We start from the raw sequence: 18,109 nt of genomic DNA on the forward strand, positions 1-18,109 counted from the left end.
TGCTTTCTGGGGGTCTCAAAAGTATATTGTATACTCCGCTCTGTATAAACTGGCTTAGTCGTTGATATTTTTTCTCTTGCCACCTTGTCAAACTACATTTCTTATAGTTGACTGTAAACATACATTCACATATTTACAAAATGCATGAAGTCTATTCCCATTTGAAGCATAAGTAACAGGTCACTGCAAAACTGCCAAAATTGTTCTGTGCTACAGAGGCCATGGTATTGCTTTATTGAAATGCTGTGTTTCTCTGACAACTTCCCCTGGAGGGGCTAATGGTCATCTATTGTTCAGCCTAAAAATGCAGGAATCCAAAGAAACCTGGCCATTTTACTGTTGGGAAGTGTGAGCTATAGTACTTTGTGAATCGCCTTCCAAAACCTTCACTCCAAAGATCACTCAAGCAAAGGCTCTTTTTCAGAGTTTTGCATAGCTCCAATAATTCAGCTATGTTAAGTGACCTGAAAGCTACCATGTTGCTAAAAAAAAAAAAAGTCAAAACTAAGATAAAAGATTCAGAAGGATCATGACAGACTAGAGCAATGGACTCTATCTAATCAGATGCAGTTCAGCGGTGAGAAAAGTAAGATCCTGCACTTAGTCAGGAAAAACCAAAATGCACAGATACAGAATAGGCAGTATTTTGCTCAATAGTGGTAACTGTGAAAGGGATCTTGGTGTCTTAGTGGACCACCACTTAAGTATGAGCCAGCTGTATGCGGCAGCTGCCAAAAAAGCCAATGCAATCCTATGAGGCATCAACAGAGGGATAGCATCAAGATCATGAGAAGTAGTAGTATTGCCTATATTGCACTAATGAGGTCACACTTGCAATACTGAACTGCATCCAATTCGGTTTGTCACAATACAAAAAAAGATGCTAAGTGTTCGGACCTAGGCTTCCCCAGCAGCACGAAGCCAAGTCTGAGTCCCCATTAAGCCCTTTTAATTAATTTACAGTGAATTCCTCTCCAGCCAAGTCTTTCCTCTCCCACAGTCTTTCAAGATAGTTCACAATTACCGACCTTTATCAGGCTTGGAGAGTGGCCAGGCCGATATCTTTCAGATGCCGCAATACTTGGCAAGAATGCAGGAATGAACTAATTGTCTCCTGAAAACTCCACTCCCCTTTCGCTCCTCTTTTATTCCCTCTGGGAGGGGCCCTTCATCGTCCACCTGTGGCCTTACTCCCAAGTCGACCCTTGTTCCTTAGTTGTTCCCTTCGTCTGGCAACTCTGCGCATGCGCACACTGGGAACAGGCTCCAGCTGTTCGTCTGCCTCACTGATGTCTGACTCCGAAGGCAGCTGATATCTGTCATATGGCCCTGGCCCCATCTCTGCCTCCGACAGAGCATTCATCAGAGCCTTCCCCAGACTCCAGGACTGGCCCATGTTCCTCCCCAACCTCCTCACTGTCCGAATCTGCTGCCAACTCTGCTGGCTGCTGGCGGGCCACAACACTAAGTCCCTAGAAAGAGTGCAAAGAAGAGCAAGAAAGATGATAAGGGATCTGAAGGCTAAACCATTCAATGAATGATATAGGGAACTAGTTATGTCTAGCCTAACGAAGAGAAGGCTTAGGGTGTGACATGATAGCTGTTTTCTAGTACATTCTGGACAGTCACAGAAAAGAGGGGGTTGATTTATTCCCCAAAGTAACCCCAGGAGGTATTTGTTTCACTGTAGTCATATCTGAAGCACCTTGAATTTTGTGTTTCCATTCCTGAGAAAATTATAGTGTAGTAGATTATAGACATTCATTTGTTATTTACTTGTCTTAATCATCACAATTATTATCAATAATAGTATTGAATATTTCCTATTATTCGTGACCATCCATATTCAATTAATTTCTTTGACAACAATAAATAGTACAAAGCATTACTTCTGCTTCCATAGAGGGAGGTGTAGGAAGTTAGCACCCACCCCTTTCCTGGAAGAGTGAAATATTTTAGGAAATATGAAAAAGGCAGAATATTATATTTCCCTGGATGAGAAATGGAGAAGCATATTTTACAGACAAAGCAGCTCCCACCTTCCTGCCCCCCACCCTTTGTCAATGGGCTATTAAGATCTGCCTCCTTCAGGCAGAGCCATAGTAGGAATTGCCAAAGATCCAACAAAGATAGGATTAGCCCTCTACACAATAGCAGCAGAAACTCACCACATGTGACCTGGGAAGCACATGTGACCATCAGCCAGCAAGGCCCCCACCCCCTGGGAGTCTGACAACCAATCAGGATACTCTTTCGGGGCCCCAAGAAATGCAGAGCCAGAGAGAGCATAAAAACCCAAGGATTTACTGTATCTGCCCCTTTTCTGTTCAGGAACTCAAGGCATGTGATCCTGTCCACCATTAAACCATCTTTCCAAGTAGTTTCCATGTTTCCAGTGTCTTTTTCCCCACTTGGAGCAGAACCTAGAAGGATGTTTCTTCCAACAGAGGGAAGCAGTATCTCTCCCTCTCCCTCCCCCTCCCCCGTGTGTGTATGTGTGTATATAGCAAGCACATTCCCCACATCAAGCAAGAAGAGAGATTAAGCAATCAGGAGACAATTAAAGCCAATTTAGAACAATTTTGCAGCTGTGAAAGGGGGACCTTTTTGTTATGGGGATTTTGAACTTATGTCATATGCAATGAGAAGCTCCTGACTAAGAAAGGAATTAAGAAAAAAAAAACTACAGAGAAGTACTAAAAATAGACATGTTTTCCCATTTTTAATTTTCATCACACGGTAAAATATTACTGTTTTAAAAAATCGCAGCTAGGCATTTTAGCCATACATTCTCATTCTATCAGTCACCCAAACACAATAAAATACTCTGTTCACGTAAGGCAATGCAGTTAAATCTAACTGAACACTCTTTATGAACCAAATTCCAATAGAACATATTAAGCACTTGAATTAGACATACTTAAACCCATCAAAATGAATGGACTTAATGCATCTGAATAGGATTGTGGCCACTTTGTCTGGTTAAAGAATGTGGGCTGCAAATCTTGTTGTGTACCTGCAAATCTTTCTGTGTCCTTTATTATATGGGTACTTAAACATGCTGAACCAAATATATGATAGTGGTAACATTTAAATAAAAGATCTACTTAGCAGAGAAGTATTTCCATAGAAACATTCACTTAGCTAACAGCTTACTTCCATGTGGAACTGGATTATAGACTAATTTATGAAATCGTTTTCATTCTTGACAATTTTGTTTCAGTTGCAATTATCACATGCAAATTTCAGTGGTAATATGTAACCACTGGACCTTCACAGCTGAGTCTTTCAACCCTCCCACTGGGCAAATTATATTCTCTTTCTATTGTTGCCTATCATAGTGATCTCTAGACCATTTCCACTGTTACTAAGGTAAAGTGGTGTCAGGTCTAACAGTTGGAAAATGAAATACGACACCTCAAAAATGGAATGTTTTTTTCTATACAGCTAAGAGGTTCTACAACAGGGCTGTCAAACTCCCGGGCCACGGGCCGGATGTGTCACACGCTGGCCACGCCCACGCCCGGTTTAGCGAGGGGGGAAAAGTCCCAATACGTCATCTGACGCCGCCGTGACGTGAGTTTGACATCCCTGTTCTACAAGTGTAGAGATCACAGCCTGTTTCTTGATAAGATTGAACAACGTGTGATAGACAATATCCCCACCAAACGGATTACAATTAGCTCACCAACTGTACTCAGCATGTAGCCCTCAACGCAACTACAATTACATGGAGGGAAATATGCAGTGGGGTAACCCAAGGTTCTGTCTTGGGCCTAGTGCTCTTCAAACCTTCATAAATGATCTAGATATGATGAACTATAAGTGGACCTCACCAAATTTGCAGATGCGCGCTGGAGCTGGAGCTCACGTGCCCACCGATATGGCTACGCGTGCCACCTGTGGCACACCCGCCATAGGTTCACCATCACGGCCCTATATCATTTCAGACAAGTGGTTGTGCCCAGTCTCTTCTTAAAAACCTCCAGTGATGAAGCACCTACAACTTCTGACAAGTTATTTCATTGGTTAATTGTCTTCACTCTTGGGGAGTTTCTCCTTAATTCCAGGTGGCTTCACTCCTTGATTAGTTTCCATCCATTGTTTCTTGTCCTGCCCTCTGGTACTTTGGAAAATAAGTTGACCCCCTACTCTTTGTGGCAGCTTCTCAAATATTGAAATACTGCTATCATGTCCCCCCCAAATCCTTCTTTTCTCTAGACTAGCCAAACCCAAATCCTGCAACCATTTTTCATTTGTTATAGTCTCCAGGCCTTTAATCAGTGGTGGGTTGCCCCCAGTTCGGACCAGTTTGCAAGAACCAGTAGTAAAACCAGCGGGAGCCTCCGCCCACTGACCCGGAAGTCATCATAGGTGATCTGTGCATGTGCAGAAGAGCGCGGGCGCAATGCGAACCTGTAGTAAAGGTAAATAGAACCCACCCCTGCCTTTAATCATCTTAGTTGCTCTTCTTTGCACTTTTTCCAAAGTCTCAATGTCTTTTTTGTAATGTCATTATCAAAACTGAATGTAGTATTGCAGGTGTGGCCTTATTAAGGCTTTATAAAGTAGCACTAATACTTCATGTGTTTTTAATTCTATGCCTCTGTTTATACAACCAAGGATTGTATTAGCTTTTTTGGCTGCTGCCACATACTGCTGGCTCATATTTAAGTGATCGTCCATTAGGACTCCAAGATCCCTCTCACAGTTACTGTATTTGAGCCAGGTGTGGCATTTAGCTGTGACATAGAAGCAATCAGATTTTTAAAATTTACTTTTATTTGTAATATTTATTAACTTATTTGTTTAAATAATTCACCTAGCCAGCCATCTGACAGGAGAAACTCCAGAAACTAGAACATGAAGTGCAAAATAAGATATTCAGAAATCTAAAACGTTCAATTTTCAAACCTACACAAATCAAAACAAATTAATCCACCAACACAACTGGTAAATTTATATTTATGCCTTATTTCTTAAAATTGAACATGGTATGCATGGGGCTTTTTCTTCATTTCATCACCATAAAAGGTAGCTTTTGCTGAGAAAAAGTAATTGGCCCCAATTAGCTCTGCAATCAAGTCACATCTTGAACTTTAGTCTCTTAATCTAGGTCCAACAGTTTAACCATTACACTCAAATAAACAGAGTAAGTAAAGAAGAAAATGGCATCCAAAATAAGGTGCTTACATTTTACCAGGTTGTCTGTTTCCTGAAAGAGATGAACTTTTAAAAAACTAGAAATTTTCTAAGAGGATTAATTTATTTAACAGGGAGGGAATATTAAAAAAGAAAACACAAACCATAAATTGGAGTATGTAGATAACAATATAGCAAGGGAGAGATTATAATGCTCAATAGTTAGATGATATACTACTTGTTTAATGACTCAATTTATACCTTGTTTCTCAGTTCAAATTGAAAGTACACAACCATTGTGGTTTAGTGTCGCAAAAAAACCAGTCTCTTCCTCTGCAGAGCTGTGTGAAAGCCTCTATTTCTGTCATTCTGAACAATAATTGGATGGCACAGGGATGTTCCTGCTTCCTTTTCCTGTCTTGTGTATTTTTGTTTATTGAGTCTACCACACACAGGGATTATCCCACTTCTGGAAATTGACACTCTTCCCCCTAGTTTAGACTGCACAGCAATGGCTACACTTGATGGACATCAAAATAAACATCAATCAGTTACATGTATGGTGTGCCTATGTTGCCTTTTCCATCTCAGATCTGAGGAAGGAAATTAGGAAGGAAATGAATATCTTAACTTCTCTGTAAAATATGGGGAGTTCTCTGGTTTTCTAGTGCAGATGGAAGTCCATGAGAAGAGGTCATGCCACCATGCTGATGTTATCAGTGGGGTTGCATGGAGAAAAGACAATCTGCACCAAGGTCAATAAGGGATAATAATTGTAAAGAATGAAGGAATGGGATTTCATCAGCTTTGAACATTTTAAAGCATCTTAGAGAAGGGTATAATAAACTACTTGGACATTGCCTTATGATTGTCACATGATCATCACTATCTTTTTACTTTTCTCACAAAAGGTGGAGAAGGTATAGGCTACCCAAGCAGAAGAAATAAATGGACTTTTTGCTAATCAGTTAACCAATGTATGTAGGAAACACATCACAGTAGTAATAGGGAACTTTAAGTACCCTGACATCAACTGGGAGACATTCTACACCAGGTGGGAGATCGAACAGGTTCCTTACTTGCCTAGCTGACAACTTTCTCATCCAAAAGGAAAGAACTAGAGGGTCAGCTATATTGGACGTGATTCTTACTAACAGAGTTGAAATGACAGAGGGGGTTGAAGTTGTCCAAAATAGTATAGGGTCTCCTGTTTGAGCAGGAGGTTGAATTACAAGACCTCCAAAGTCCCTTCCAATTCTGTTTATTTTGTTGTAACGTTAAAATTAATCACGTCAAGGAATGGTTTCAGAGAGCTAAGCTACACTATATAAGAGAAGCATTCCACCTTCATGACTAGACTGCTAGGCAGGATCTCTCTTCTCTAGAACAAGTCAAGGTCTTCCTTGCAGCCAGATACAACTGCTTGGACTGTCTGAGTTATCCCTTGCTCTTTCTTTAATATGTAAGAGTAATGAACTCATGCAATGAATATAAAGATTAACATCCCCACCCCCCACCCCAAAAAAAGAAATAAAACTTTAATAGAAACTGAATAAACTTGGGTTTCTAAGAGTCTTGAATGTTGAATGTCGGGGAGAACTGAAAAAAGTGACAGGACAGAAGGAAGTGACAAAGGGCATGCTTGACTCCCTAATAAATTATAGTATTTGTGATCAAGATTTACTCTGACAACTGTAATCCTGAACATAAGCCAAGTGTTCTCTGGGAATTGCCCTGAAAAAAGAAAAGGCTGCAACTAGCATTGTGATGAGATAATGACATTCCCCAATGGCACAAGGCTATGATTTTCAGGGATCTTTTGGAGGCTAAGGGTCAGGTATTTCTGGGTGTGTGCATATGAACTTCTCTAATTGCAAAATAGACTCGTGAAGTCTTAACAGGCCTGCTTTCATCCTTACTGCTACCAAAACCCTGAGAAAAAGTCACATCACTGCATTTCAGCAACATCAGCTTCGTGGGATTTAAGGACTGTGCACCTAGAGCTGGGAGATACAGGTAATCTTTGACATACAACCACAATTGAGCCCAACATTTCTGTTGTTAAGTGAGACATTGGTTAAGTGAGTTTTGCCCCATTTTATCATCTTTCTTGCCACAGTTGTTAAGTGAATCATAGCAGTTGTTAAGTTAGTAACCTGGTTGTTAAGTGAATCTGGCTTCCCCATTGACTTTGCTTGTCAGAAGATCGCAAAAGGGGATCACATGACCTTGGGGCACAGCAATGATCAAAAATATGAAAAAGTTGCCAAACATCTGAATTTTGAACAAATCATCATGAGGATGCCGCCAAGGTCATAACTGTGCAAAAATGGTCATAAATTATATTTTTCAGTGCCGTTGTAACTTCGCACGGTCGCTGTTGTAAGTCAAGAACTATCTGTACCTCTTTTTTCCAGGAGGGTTTCTGGAACTTTTCACATGCAGCAAAGGCCCTCACTTTCAACAACGTGCAAAAACAAAGAATAATTGGCAGGTGCATATTGTGAATCAATTGTATGGTAGAGAGGCAAGTGAAGACATCTGTCTGGGGATTTTATACTCAAGAGTTAGATGAGCAGCTGTGGATAATGGTCTATTAGCAAAGATATCTGGGGCAGGAGTGAGTCAAAAAAATCAATAAGTCAGTCATGGCTGCATTTTTTTACCCTGCCTTTTTTACATCAGAGGAAGGAGGCAATACTTAAATACTCACTTTTAAAGAAACAATATAGCAGAAAAAGGCAAATTCCTATCTTCCAGATGTTTTGCTTACACTTTCTGCAGTCCATTGCTATAGTAAGGCAATCTTAGGTGAGACTAACAGAAGTTCAAATATCTACATTTGCTTCACTGCTTTCCTCTGAAGGTCATAAAATTAACCTGAATAGTTAAGTATACGTCTAATAGTTTATTTCATTAATTGAACTTCAGAGCAAATGGAGAGATATCATTATTTAAATGGCATATATATGAGACAATATATTAAGCTTATATTAATTTTTGTTGTGCTTGCTTTAAAGCCCAACCTATTTTGTAATTTACACATGTGTTAAACTAATTCAATTATATTAGCCTCTTACAGATAATTCTGTTGAATTAGTTTGTGAGATACAGGCAAGTTTTCGGTAAATCTCTTAAAATATCTACTCAGCCTTTACAATGCAGGAATGATAATGGCAATACTTTTTAACAAGCCATTGCCACATTTACTAAGTTTTGAAGCCTTAATATACTTTATGAATATTAATATTAGAATTAGAATAACAGAGTTGAAAGGGACCTTAGAGGTCTTCTAGTCCAACCCCCTGCTTAGGCAGGAAAACCTATACCATTTCAGACAAATGGTTGTCCAACATCTTCTTAAAAACTTCCAGTGTTGGAGCATTTACAACTTCTGAAGGCAGGTTGTTCCCCTGATTAATTTTTCTGTCAGGAAATTTCTCCTTAGTTCTAAGTTGCTTCTCTCTATGATTAGTTTCTACCCGTTGCTTCTTGTTCTACCCCGCAGATGCTTTGGAGAATAGTTTGACTCCCTCTTCTTTGTGGCAGCCCCTGAGATATTGTAAAACTGCTATCATGTCACCCCTAGTTCTTCTCTTCATTAAACGAGACATACACAGTTTCTGCAACCGTTCTTTATATGTTTTAGCCTCCAGTCCCCTAATCATCTTTGTTGTTCTTCTCTGCACTCTTTCTAGAGTCTCAACATCTTTTTTACATCGTGGCGACCAAAACTGGATGCAGTATTCCAGGTGTGGCCTTACCAAAGCATTATAAAGTGGTATTAACATTTCACATGATCTAGATTCTATCCCTCTGTTTATGCATCCTAGAACTGTATTGTTGTTGTTTTTTTGGCAGCTGCTGCACACTGCTGGCTCATATTTAAAATATTGTCCACTAGGACTCCAAGATCCCTCTCACAGTTACTACTATTGAGTTACTACTGCTATATTAATGGCTGTATTAATTGCTTGTGATTTGCTATGTCTAGACATGTTTTGCCCTATAGGTATCACTTTGTACATTACAAAACTTTTAAAAAATCACCTGGATTCTTTCTTTTTTAAAAAAAGCAGAACAGAATTACCTTTACATTCTCCTTCCATTCCCTAAGTGAATATTTCTATGTCATTATTCCTTGAAAGATGTTATACTAAAAATATTCTAGAAAAAAAATATACAGAATGAATTGTGGGAAAAGCAGATTAGGGGACATAAAGTATTTTGAAGTTTTTCTGAATAATGTGCTCTGTATAATTCACTTTGGGAACTGAGCAATAAGATATATTAAAAAATTGAACCCCATTTAATAAGCTTAAATAAGATAACATAACCTTTATTGTCACTTTCTGTGTACACAATGGCACACATTAAAAAAAATGCTGATGTCCACTCTCAAAAGAAACATATAACCAACTAACTAACTGATATAGACACTATCCTCACAATTGATGCGAAAACTACGAGTGGCACAAAGAGCCATGGAAAGATACATGCTCGGCATTACAAGACAAGATAGAAAGACCTGCACATGGATTAGAGAATAAACAAAAATATATGATATCATCAAGAGAGTAAAAGTATTGAAATGGCAATAACTGGTCACATAGCAAGAAGAACTGATGGCAGGTGGACCAAAGCAGTTATAGAATGGATCCCACTTGATTTAAAAAATATCCATGAAAGAGACCTAAAAAAAGTCCTGTGGGCCCAATTGGCAAAAGAAAGCTCAGGACCATATAGGTTGGAAACATGAGGAAGAGGCCTTCATCCTGCAGTGGACAGACAATGGCTAAAATTATATACACACACACATATACATACAGACACACATATACTGTATATATACATATATTAACAAATACACATATATACACATGTATAATATGTATATATTAATCTCAGTCCATTTTAAATACCTAGTAAAAAAAAGAGTCTTGAGAGTTAACAAGGTTGATACTATATGGTACAAAGCTATTGTAGTTTATTCCTTCATGATTTAGAGCATTGGGGTTATAGGCAGGGGTGAGTTCTACTTACCTTTACTACCTGTTCGCAACGGGAGCACGCATGTGCGCAGATCGTCAATTATGACATCCGGACAGGTGGGTGGAGCCTCCTGCTTTTATTACCGGTTCTAAAGAACCGGACAGAACCGGGAGCAACCCACCACTGGTTATAGATGATAACAATAAGAATTATAAAAATTCCAATTATAAGTGGAATTAAACTACTGAATAATAGATCTATGAAAATGTTTTGAACTAATCATTATTTCATCTCTTTAATGACTCTGTGAAATCAAGACTTTGGAACTGGTTATTTCCAACATAGCACCCATTTGATGAATAAGCACCCTTATTGCAACAGCTGTTTCTGTGAATACCTATCACATTTTCTGAAATTGTTGGTTCTGAAATACTATTTGTTGGTATGTTTTTGATCAGCTACCACAAGTAATTTAAAAAAAAATAGAGATGGAAACTTGAGATAAGCAGAGGAGACCGCTGAGCATTAGCTTTATAAGATAATGGAAAAAGCATTCTCCGAATACCATTACAACTTCCTTTTTAATACTGTGTCTTCTCCCATTAAATAAGTGTTTTGAAGATATTCCTTTGTTTGTTTGTTTGTTTGTTTGTTTGTTTGTTTGTTTGGTTAGTTATTGGGAGTGCAAAGATTGAGCCATGTAAATTTTCTATTTCTTGAAATGTACTAATTATTGACCTAGTAGGAAAAAAAAACTCAGAAAAGGTTAAAAAGAGAATAAGCAATGTGTCAGCTTTGGAAGCCATATTAGACCAGAAGCTTCCATGCTGCCACCTTCTCATGTGTGGGAAAGTAGGAGGGGGAATTTAGTAGAGGGGTTGTCTGTAGACATAATAGTATTCTTCCTGTTGGTCAAGGTCAGGATGATCCTGCATCTGGAGAAGGAGTGGTCGGAGTGCTGTCTCGAGATGGGACGGTGGTTGATTGGAGCATGTGATCGACTGAGGAGTGAGGGGATGGTTTGGGGGGTTTTGATTTACTGAGGGAAAACCCGGACCTCTCAGATTCGGCTTTTCCCAGATGTGCCAGTTTACCTATTCTAGTAAATACAACTTTGGAAATGCTTGCTTCAGAGTCTTTACTGGGAGCTGGGAGGGCGGGTTTCCAGAACGCTGACACAACGTTTGTATCCTGTGGCAATCAGGTTCAATCTTCAATATACCAATATTTGATTATAATTTATTTAATGCTATAAATTTTATTTTTCTACACTGAATAGACCACTTCTAATTTGTATTGAATTAAGTTTTTTTCTTAAACCTTGTGTGACAAGTACTAGTGGATTAGTAATAACGAGTAAGAATGCTTTAAGTTTCAACAGAAGGTTAAATATCTCTTTCTCATTTCTCATTTCAGTTTTGGCTGGAAGCCGTTTCCTTATGTTGTGCCATTGCTATTGCTTCACGTTGCAGTTCATGACTCTCCTTTGTAGGATGAGCTCATGGTATATTAATAGGGAGGAGCTGCGGTATAAACTGCTCCTACAGTTTCTTTTTTGATAATATAAATTTGCACTTTGCACAAGCTTTTGCAATCGCAGTAGTGCAGCAAAACAAGAAGTTAGTATCATCTTCTACTATTGTAGCCCAGTGTTATGAGGATGTGGATATTTATGTTTTTCAAATAATCAAATTCCGTATTCCATGATGTCATGTTTTATAATGCTTTATAATTTTATTTATTTAATAAAGATTTATAATGCCTTTTATAACATTACCTGTCTTATTTAGTGCACACAACTGGGATCAGCAAGTCAATTGTTAAGCAAAGTGGCTGCTAAGTGAAACTGCAACTGTATTTATGATCTTTTCCTCTGCTACAAAGGGTCTAGGACAATTCGGCACAGCCACCTCAGCCAGGTCACCAATGTCAAGTCACTTCTGCCAACTCACCATTGCCAAGTTGTTGCAAGACAACTCAACATGGTCAAGTCAATATGGAGACAACGTGTCGCAGGAAGCCGGAGTGATGGCAGGGCAGGCAGGCGGATGGGCAGATGAGCAAGCAGATGGGCAGAGTGCAGAGTAGTGGTGGTGGTCGGGCACTTCCTATTTTCACACATACACACCACTGTCGCTACCATGTCAAGCTTCAGGCTGTTCAGAGTTTGGGCCATTTGGCAGTGGTGAAAAAGTGGCAGCAGGGCGCATCATGTTTTCACCCCCTGCCACCGCCACTGAACTGAGCTCCAGGGGCTCTGGGAGCTCCAGGGGCTTGGTATGGTGGCAGCAGCATGGGTGTGAAAATGGAATGCACCCGGCTGCCCGGCCTACTGTTGTTGCCACCGAATGGCCTGAACTCCAAATGGCCTTGAGCTCAGTGTGATGGTAGCAATGGCAGCAGGGGGCATAAAAATGGGATGCACCTGGCTGCTGCCACCTTATATAATCTTCAGAGCATAATACGGAACAAATATGCTCTTATTAACAAATAATTAATAACAAATCATAAGGCTTAATGCTCCATATCTACATTTTATTCAAATATTCATGAAATTACGTTGACTCAAGTTTTTCCTCACAGGTGTATTTAAAATAGCCATCATTAAATAGGGATCATGTATTAATAAAGGTTCAAAAGCATCGAAACAATAAAACAATTGCAGCATTTTCAGTTTCCTTTTGCATTTTCTATTGACACAACAAACTAAAACTAAAAAAAAAAATAAACATTGTGATGGCTGTGAACACTTCTTTACCACTTTTTTAAAATATTAGCTGATATCTGAAATATGTAATGATAAACATTTCTGGAAGCACTGATTTAGACTTTTTGGATTTAATATAGTTGCAACTAGACTTTATTTCTGCATGCAATATTAACAAATGGTATGGATCACCCATTAGAACTTATCTTATTTCAGCGTTTTTAAATTAAATCTTTGCAGACAAATTCCCATTATTAATGATTAGAGAGAACAACTGTCTCCTGCAACTGAAACCCATCAAATATTGGCAGCAATTCCAACCCTGTTAGGCTTGCCAAACCGAAGAAACATGCGGCAATCAAATGCAATAGTTGTAATTATGGGAAAGAACTGGAGAGGAGGTAGCTTTGAAATGAATTTGAAATGGCAGCTGGAGATGCTGTGATTTGTGTGGATTTTGGAGAATGTACTGATTTGGCCCATTGAATGTTCTATATTTTAACATTTGCTTCAAAACTATTTCAATTGTTGACTGCATTTGTGTGTGTAAAGAAAAAAATTACAATATGCTATAACTAAGCCCTGTATTCTGGTAGGTCTGCCAACTAACGCAGCTTGTTTGGGGCTTCTATGTGTGTGAAGAGCCTGAAAGTGACATTGGAATAAATGGGAGTCCTATAATTCCTTATTATGCCATTTAACATAATGGTTTCATGAGATTTTTTTTAATAGTCCAGGGCATGCAGGAATTTGTTTATTCTAATTAGCTACCCAAGAAATCTTTTTGACTCCTATTTTGTTTACAATCTTGCAAGGTCTTCTTGTGAAATGAAATACTAGACAGAAAGCATTAGGTTTACAAGCCTCGAAAAATAATGGTGCTTCATTTGGAATATAATATTAATGAATGTTAACTCAAGTTTTAAAAGCAAAAAAGGTCCAGCTGATTGCATCCCATGATGCTGATGGGCTGATCTAAAGTGATGGTTTGGTTTTAAGTGCTGAGGGAATTAACAGTTTGCAGTTCCATTTCTGTCAGGTTGGAAATATTGTATTGAGTCGGCATAGGACAGGAAAAAAATGGTGGGACTTAAGGAAACTGAGAGAAAGGAAACTCAAAGACAACAATGAAGGAGTAGACAGAATCAATGAAAAAGGAAACAGAGTGGGAAATGAGGTTGTTGGCTAGCATGTGGAGGTAAGTAACTGAAGCAAGGAACAGCTAGTAAATGAACTGAAGAACCTCATGGTGAGAGAGAGACAAGAATGCTATAGAGGCTGCCCCAGAAATAGTTCCTAAAGAAAGCCAATCAAATATAGTGATGACTTGAAGGAAAACATAGAGATGAAAGATAAATGGAGCTGCATACTACTGATGTGAGTGGTGTGCAAGGAAAGGAGACATACCGTGTTTCCCGAAAATAAGATCCTGTCTTATATTTTTTTGAACCCTGAAATAAGCGCTTGGCCTTATTGCCATGTGCTCAAAAGCCCAATTGGGCTTATTATCAGGGGATGTCTTGTTGAGGGAAATAGGATAGGTATCTCAGTAGAATGTGACAACTATGGAATGTTGTGGTTGCAGGTTCTTTGCAGCACTGGAGGCTAATGTGGACCCAAAATCCTGCCTTAGACATGAAAACTGGCTGGGTAACACTGGGCCAGCTACTCTCTATCAGCCCATCCCACCTCAAAGGGTTGTTGTAATGGAGAAAATAGGATGGAGGAGAGTTAGGTATGTTCAGCTTCTTGAATTATGAAGAAAAACGATAAAGGTGGGACATATTTCTGCAAATCCTCATGCTTCTCCTTTTTGTATTTGGATAGTGTTATTTTGGCTGCATAAAGATCTGCCCCATCTCCATCTCCCCCCACTTATGACCTTGTTGCTTGTATCCTTACAATTTATATTGACTGTTTCCTAATATGATTTGATTGCTTATTTGTTCCCTATGACTATTATTAAGTGTTGTATCTTATGATTCTTGACGAATGTATCTTTTCTTTTATGTAAACTGAGAGTGTATGCACCAAGACAAATTCCTTGTGTGTCCAATCACACTTGGCCAATAAAGAATTCTATTCTATTCTACACTCACATATGTACTCCAGAAAGAATGAGGACAGACTTCACTTCATAGTGATGAGAACTGAAGCAGCAATCGTATGCATAGCTCCTGGGAAGTATACTATATTGAGCTCAGGAGACTTATTTCTAAGACGTAATGAACAGAAATGTTATATTTTTGCTGTACACAAGGAGCAGCAGCATTATTCTCTCCAATTCCTATTTCATCAATGCTGTTAAAGGATCAAATGTCAGTCATATGATGAGATATTCATAAACTTGCTCATTTGCTAATGGGATGTGTGCTGCCATCTCCCAATCCAAAAAGAGGGGAAAAAAAGAAATAGACCGCTTTCTGCCATCAATATTCAAAAATCAGTAGGGAAGTACTGAATCATCTTAGGAAACTCATCACTGATCTACAGATTGCAGAGTCTATAAAGGCTAATTTGTTTGAGAAATAGCTGGATTGAAATTTGTTAGGAAACTTAATATTTCTCAGAAAATAAAAAATTTCCAAGGTTTCTTATCACATTATATGGAATAAATTCAATAATGCAAAATGTCTTTGTGTATCTGTTTTGTAAATGCTAGGTATTGATCGATATCTTTCTCCATGGCTCCATTTCCACTACTCACTCTGTTAACATTCAGTGTCTCTGATGAAATAAACTGTAGTCTACAAAAGCTAAAGCTACACTAAATTTTAGTCTTTAAAAGTCAATACCATTTTTTAATGATCTCTGCAGGCTGACCCTTCCCAAACTTGGAAACGTTATTTGAGAACATCTGAAGTTTGACCCCTTTGCTGTTTGAAGACTGAAGAGGTTTAGTTTGTTTGTTTCAGAAAGAAAAGAAAGGGCACCCTGTGAACCCAAGAGCATTTAATAGCATTCTGGGAAGTGTTTTGCAACTAGTGTAAAGTTGTATTAGCTATTTAAGTAGAGCATGTTGCTCTCTTTCAATGCATTTGAGAAACCATGCAGCAATTTCCCTCTTTAGGAAGAAATAGAAGAATTTGTGTTCATCAGTGAACAAATTACACAGTCTTGTCTGACCATCTCAGGCAGCACTTGGGAGCGTTGTTTGTGGGCACTTGCATCAAAGGCACCCAAGTTGTCCTGCCACCCAGAGTCAAGAATGTGAGGTTCTTCTCTTCAATGATTTGAACACAATTTTCTCCCCCTTTCCTCTTAAGAAACGGAATCAAACGGCTAAAAAAGAATGCTAAAAAAGAAAACTGTAAGGATCCTGATGACGGTTGTGTATTTATACTTATAACATTTCATGGACTATTTATATACTTTACACTCATTTAGTAAGCCTAAAATGACTCATCCACGTTAGGCGTTGGAAGCAATGATCCTTCCTCAGCAACGGTCGTTCCTCCTTTTCCAGGATAGACCTCTTGTGAGTGTAACCGGGGAATGCCACCTTCTTTTTTCCTGGAAAGAGGAAAAAAAAGACCCCTTAGCACCTTTCCCCTAGAGGAACTTTCCCCACAACTCTGCTGATCCGGAGAAGGGTTGGTTGCCCTTTTGCAGGAGAGCTTTGGAAAGGATCCTTTCTATTATTATCTGTTTAAACTCAGGGTCTAATAGGTTCAGACCCCGAGATTAAACAGATAACAGATTAACAGAGATCTTATAGCCTGATTAGGTGGCTCAGTGGCTAAGACACTGAGCTTGTCGATCAGAAAGGTCGGCGGTTCGAATCCCTAGTACAGGTCTCCTGCGGGCGCAGGGGGTTGGACTAGATGACCTCCAAGATCCCTTCCAATTCTGTTACTGTTGTCTAGTCCCCCACCCCCTAAGCGGGAGACCCTACACCACTTCTGACAAATGACAGCCCAATCTTTTCTTGAAAGTCTCGAGTGATGAAGCTTCCACATTATTTGCCTCCTTTGTGCTGCAATGAAGAGACGGAGATGTTTTCCCGAGCCACTTGTGCAAGGGTTCGTGAAGCGCTTCAGCCGCCGCGGATTTTCGTCGGGGCTGCCTCGCATCACAGCTTCCCATTCGCCAGTCCCGAGGCGAAATACGTTGCAAACCACGATTAAACTTGTGGTCGTTTTGTCACTTGAGAAGCCCAGGGAAACCTTAAATGTCACAAGTTTCCTGCTGGGAACCGCCTGGCGGGTGCGCGTCACATATACACCCCCCCCCTCCACGCTCTTCCCGGATTGTATAACGCAGGAATTTCACACCCTACGAACTTTCACCGGGTTGTGGGGGGAAGAGGAAGGGCCCGGTGCCAACCGGAGCGTCACAGCGGGTCAGGAAAACCTCTTGACACGCACAAAAAAAAAGTCTGCGTTGAGGGTTTCCCGCACCCAACCCACCCGGGGGAATCGTGGCTTGGACGGCTCCCGTCTTCCCCGTGGGGGTTGAGGAAAGCCCCCACACCCAGCAGGATCTGAGGGGAAAGGGAAAAAAACCCCAACGGCTTAATCGCCACAATTAGGGTGGACTTCGCCTCGTAGCCTAAATAAACCACAATGAGTGGCTAATCCGGGTTGTGGGGTTGTCTCATGAGGCGAATGTTCACTAGCTTGTCCTGTAGCCTTAAAGAAAAGCCGCAACGTGGGGATGGGTTGACAGGCTTTATTTTATTTAGTTTATCGATCATGTACTAGATGACAGGTATAAGTATAAACGTGGACATGGCTTGTTGACTCGTCGCTGGTTTCTTGGACTGTGTGTGTGTGTGTGTGGTGTTTTGTTTTTTTTAAACTTTCCCTAAGTGGCAAGTGCTCCGCTGAGACTCCCGTCTGCCACGTAGTACGAACAACAACTTGAACTTTATGGGGAAACGCGCGCATTTTCCCCTCAGCCGGAGATTCATCAACTTCCCACCGCCCACCCCAGCCCACCGCCTCCTTGAGAGAAACAGGGAGCAAAAATCGGCTTCGCGCCAAATTCCCAACGCCAAGTGAGAGGACACCCCCCACCTCCCACATACCCAGGGGAAAGGGGTGGGAGGGGGGAACACACGTTCACGCACGTCTCCCGAAGGCGGTGACGTCACAAACCCACTCCGTCCCTCGCGCCCGCTGTCCTTTCCTCAAGCAGTCAGTCCGCCGTTCGGCGTTGGCAGACCCGCGCGCCTCGCTTAGCAGCTCCGTCCCTCCTCCTCCTCCTTCCTACCCCGCCCCTCCCCGCAGCGCGCGCGCTTCGTGCCTGCCCGCTAAATTCCGTTAG

The 18,109-nt window shown here is 40.3% G+C and overlaps 1 long non-coding RNA gene across 1 annotated transcript; it reads right to left on the reverse strand.

The window, feature by feature from the left end:
- Nucleotides 1-16,156: 16,156 nt before the first annotated feature.
- LOC139319961 (uncharacterized) lies at nt 16,157-18,024 on the reverse strand. The gene is made up of 2 exons (XR_011600656.1): nt 17,913-18,024; nt 16,157-16,354 (listed from the first exon to the last, which is right to left on the reverse strand). It is a non-coding gene; the product is annotated as an uncharacterized lncRNA (long non-coding RNA).
- Nucleotides 18,025-18,109: the final 85 nt, after the last annotated feature.

Source organism: Pituophis catenifer, unplaced genomic scaffold, assembly GCF_029215685.1.
Source record: "Pituophis catenifer annectens isolate HBS135680 unplaced genomic scaffold, rPitCat1.0.hap2 SCAF_7, whole genome shotgun sequence".
NCBI classification, from domain to species: Eukaryota; Metazoa; Chordata; class Lepidosauria; order Squamata; family Colubridae; genus Pituophis; species Pituophis catenifer.